Raw genomic sequence first — 5,120 nt, forward strand, 5'->3', positions numbered from 1 at the left:
GGGATCTTCTTCCGGAGATGATGGAGAGCGAAACGCCTCCCCCCGACACCCCGCCTCACGAAGCGTGCGACCTTGAAGTGTCGTCGTCAAGGGTATCTCCGGATCCACTAAGGCCGGAGGATAACCCTTTGGCTACCCGGGATTCCCAGTATCCAGCTCTTAAAGAGAGCGACAGCAAGGGTCCGTACTGTGTGCGATCGGACACGCTGAAGGATCTTCTGGGCAAGCGGCCGTCTCGGAAGCGCATCGTACGCTAATGGGAATGGTAATTGAAAAGATTTCATCCACTGAAAGTGGTTTGCATGAAGCCTTTATGAGTCTGCTGAAAGGCTTCGACGTACGTAAAATAGTGTATGTTTTTGATAGTACCGCATACATTAGGTGTGCCCTATGCAGATAGTAGCCCCTGAGACTCTGGTTGTCATCGAAAACGGTAGCAAACAGAGGATCATAGTCCCATGTAATAACCAGACCACCTTTATGTGCAGGTCGCTAAAGCTCCGGTGGCTAGCCGGACTGATGGGTTTGCGAAGCTAAAGCGGCAACTTGATGCGGTAGACGCCGATATCGTGCTTGTCAATAAGCGGCTTGACAAGGCACAGGGTGAGTGATTTCTCTAGTGAGCGTCACATAATAAGAGTAGCATGATGCCAGTATCATTAATATGTTGTGTGACTGAATATGGATCTGCCATCGTGGAAACCATTCGGGCAGAGCTTGCCCGAGCCAAGGAGCAATCAAGGAGTAGCAATGCGGCCGCTCTAAAGGCAGCCGAAGAGTTAAGGGCCGAACAGGCCGTGCATTGCGAGAGCAAGGAAAAAATAGCCAAGATGGATGTAGAGTTAAAAGATGCCGCTGACCTTTACCTGCTTCCTGAAGAAGAAAACCTGGCGAACGTGACGGACATGGAGAAGGCCCTGGTGGCTGCCATGGAAGCCCGCTCCAAAATTAGAGCGACGAAGGAGGAGCTGAATCAAGCTGGAGATATCGTGTCTGGGAAGGCCTTCTTGTTGCGGACTAAGTTCGGAGATCTGAAGTATGCTCCTCTGGAATGGCTATGGAGTTCGGCGGACGCCTACATGGATGCGGCCGAGTACTTCAAGGATCAGAAAGATCCCGAAGTGTAAAGGCTGTTCTGGTCGTAGTTTTATGCTCCAGTCCTTCCGCTGCTATTCAATGAGCGATTGGCCGAGTGGGCCGAGCTCCATAGGTTGTCCAGACTTGCCATGAGGTCCGTTGTGGACCATCTGTGGCCTAGAGGGCCAAGGCCGAATAGGCTCTTTAGTTTAGTGCAACAATTCCTTGGTGCTATGCCACGCATCGATGCTGTAAAGAGATCGACGTGCATAGAGGGTGCGTGGATGTCCTTTGCCCATGTCAAGACATACTGGGCGGAGATGGAGGCCACCACTATTGCGACACAGGGTTCGGCCGTAGGCCGAGTGGCTGCCGAGCACTACTTTGAAGAAGTTCTTGAAGGTGCTCATTCGATAGAGGCTCAGTGCTCGAAGAATATTATGTTCTAGTGACATGTATTCCCACTGTAAAAACAATGTTTTATTGAATTATCAAGGTTGTATTTATACTTTTGCCCAAAAGTACTATGATGCCTTCTGTGCGGCCGTTTATGTATATATGTATATAACCTGAGAGTTTGCAGTCGTGGGCTTCCACCCCCACGCATATAATGCGGGGGTGTTCGCAAAAAATGCATATCCACACTTGATCCAACATCTTGGTCCGTTAAGGAGGTGATAGCGCGGCGAATGAGGCAATCGAACTATATTGCTTTAACACTTTCACTTAGCCATAGGAGTTTGACAGTGGGGCTACTATATAGCCCCTGGTACTTCTGCGCTCATCTGAATACGGGGCGCGTACGTACATGACCGGGAAATGGCCCTTGTTAATGCAGAGGAATCCCGAAGATTCTGATGAGTCATCGAGTGGTTGACCAATCTCCCGCTATATCATGATTGTTAGTTTTCGACTTTCTCTACTGAGGTGCTCATCTAGATGAACCAGGGCACAATCGCAGTACTTCTCCCAGTGATACCTTAGCCGATATAACGGAATGTAAGGTACCAAAACGTGGGAGCCAGGCAAACCCAACATTTAACCAAAGACATGATTCGGAGCTAAACAATGCCATTAATAAGAAACCCCATGTGTCCAGATACGTTCAAAATCCTGGTGTGGCCATATGCCACTAACACCAGCATCCTTCTCGGTTGTGCGGAGTATCCGGAGGATATGAGCAACAAGAGACAGTAAAAAAGGTTTACGCAAGGTCTTAATCTAAAAAGAAACCTTTGGGCGGGTCCCCGCTGCACGTCTGCGCCTGTGTCTCCGTTGTGCCGTGTCCTGGACAGGTGTAGCACGATTATCAACTGTAAAAGGAAAGAACTTAGGTGAAAGTTGCCGTGCCAAAAAAGGAAGAATTGGTTATTATCAATGAACTATCAAAATTCAGGAGAACTCAAGTTGAGCGGGGTTGGCCCTGATTACATGCGGGGAGCCCCTGGTACCGTTTATGAGGGTTTGATCATCAAACCCGTCTCATGCATACCTGATGGAACGCCATACTCGTCTAACCGTGTCCGTGGTCTTGATGACCTGCCATTTTTCTGGTTGGTGAGGCCGTCTAGTTCGCGGCTGTTAGAGCCGCCGCGTCCTCTTCCGTACGTAAAAAACATTCAGTATTTCCACTAACTGTGATGATGCCACGTGGACCAGGCATCTTGAGATTGAGAAAAGCATAATGTGGTATTGCATTAAAACGAGCGAAAGCCGCCCTTCCGAGTAGTGCTTGATAATCACTTCGGAATGGAGCTATGTGAAAAGTTAACGTTTCCCTTCGGAAGTTATTGGGAGAACTGAATACCACCTCTAGTAGTAAAGAGCCCGTAAAGCAGGCCTCTTGGCCTGGTATTACTCCCTTGAAGGTAGTATTACTTTGGTTTATTTGTGTCGGGTTTATCCCCATTTTGCGGACTATGTCCTGATATATCAGATTTTGATCACTGCCGCCGTCCATGAGGACTCGTGTGAAATGGTACCCATTTATTATTGGGTCTATCACCAAGGCCGTCAGTCCTTCGTGCCGGATATTTGTCTCGTGATCCCTACGATCAAAAGTGATCGGGCAGGCCAACCAGGGGTTGAACCTAGGGGTGACGGGCTCTATGGCGCATCGGAGTGCATGATTGTTTCTCCTCTTTGTCACATGGATCACGTTTATCGTTTTAACCTCTGGCGGGAACTTTTTCTGTCCTCCGGCGCTTTGCTGGCGAGGTTCATCCTCGTCTTCGCTTGGTGTCTCTTCCCATTTGTGTTCAGCGTTTAGCTTACCGGCCTACTTGAAGACCCAACATTCTCTGTGGGTATGATTTGCAGGTTTGTCTGGGGTGCCGTGAATCTGACAGAGTTTGTCAAGAATTTGGTTTAGGCCAGATTGTCCTTCTCTGCTGCCTTTGAAAGGCTTTTTCCGCTGACCTGATTGGGAGCCCCTGAATCCGGCGTTTACCGCCGTGTTATCTGGGCTACCTTCTTTATTTCGACGCTTGTTTTTGTTGCGTCGTGGTTTACCATTGCCATCCCTAACTTCGGATGTGCTTGGGTCGCTGGTGCTGCTACGGGCCAACCAGCTATCCTCGCCCACACAAAAGCGGGTCACGAGGCTTGTTAGGGCTGCCATCATTCTCGATTTTTCTTGGCCGAGGTGTCTGGCGAGCCATTCGTCTCGGACGCTGTGTTTAAAAGCTGCTAAGGCTTCGGCGTCCGGACAGTCGATGATTTGGTTCTTCTTGGTGAGGAACCTGTTCCAAAGCTTTCGGGCGGACTCTCCGGACTGTTGGACTATATGACTTAAATCATCTACATCCGGAGGTCGGGCATAAGTCCCATGAAAATTGGCCCGGAAAGCATCCTCAAGCTCCTCCCAACTTCCAATTGAGTTTTCGGGGAGGCTTTTTAGCCAGTGCCGAGCTGGCCCTTTAAGCTTGAGGGGCAAGTATTTAATGGCATGGGGATCGTCTCCACGAGCCATATGAATATGGAGGATGAAGTCCTCTATCCAGACTCCAGGGTCTATGGTCCCGTCGTACGCCTCTATGTTCACCGGTTTGAATCCCTCTGGGAATTCATGATCCAACACTACAAAAAAATACACTTTCGTGATGATATGTGTTTGTCAGAGTAGTTCGCGTTTTTTGTCATGCATGTACATCCATCACAAATTTAAGACAGAATCAAGATGGTCATACCTGTGCTGTCATAGAAGTGCTCCATGACATTACCAAAATTATCATCACGGAAGTGTGCACTTGCATGACGATAAATCGCGCATCACAGAAGTGCTTTCGTCAAGGGTGACCGACACATGGCATCCACCGTAATGGAACGTCGTTAAGCTATTGGGTCGGGTTTTGGATCTGATAACCCGTTAACAGCCCCGACCAATGGCGATTTTCCACGTGTAAAGTCATCATTGGCTAGAGGAAACACGTGTCGGCTCATCATTGGGACAGATGTCATCCACTCACTGGATAGAAGGCGCCTATGATACGTCGACACGTGGCATGGCCCAACCGTGGCCCATTCTTGTGAAAAGGCCGGCCCGTTTGACTTGGTCAAAAGCTGGCGGGCGGGCCCATGGAAATCCTGTTAACAGCCTGTTCGCATATAGCCCATTTACAACCTGCTAACCCAAGGCCCGTTATGCCCTATCCGAATTAGGCGCAGTAGCGTCATCTGGGCCATCCAATATGATTTCAGCATGTTTTCACTTCTGGCCCATGTATATCCCATGACGTCTTTCAGCCCATATGTGACCCTTTGTAACTCTTGGCCCATTAGCGGCCCGTGCTGAAACTGGCCCGTAATGAACACTATATTACTTTACACCCATTAACGACCCGTGGTGAAACTGGCCCGTAATGAATAGTGTATCACTTTATACCCATTAACGGCCCATTATTCCATTGGGCCGTTTCCAGCCCAAGTTAACTTTCGGCCTTCTGAGGGCCCATTTATTCTTGGGCTCATTTGCAACATTTAGTTACTTACGGTCCGTTACTGTCATTTTTTGCTTGTGGGCCAAATTCAGCCTGTCGTTATAG

Source organism: Triticum aestivum, chromosome 2A, assembly GCF_018294505.1.
Source record: "Triticum aestivum cultivar Chinese Spring chromosome 2A, IWGSC CS RefSeq v2.1, whole genome shotgun sequence".
Classification (NCBI taxonomy): domain Eukaryota; kingdom Viridiplantae; phylum Streptophyta; class Magnoliopsida; order Poales; family Poaceae; genus Triticum; species Triticum aestivum.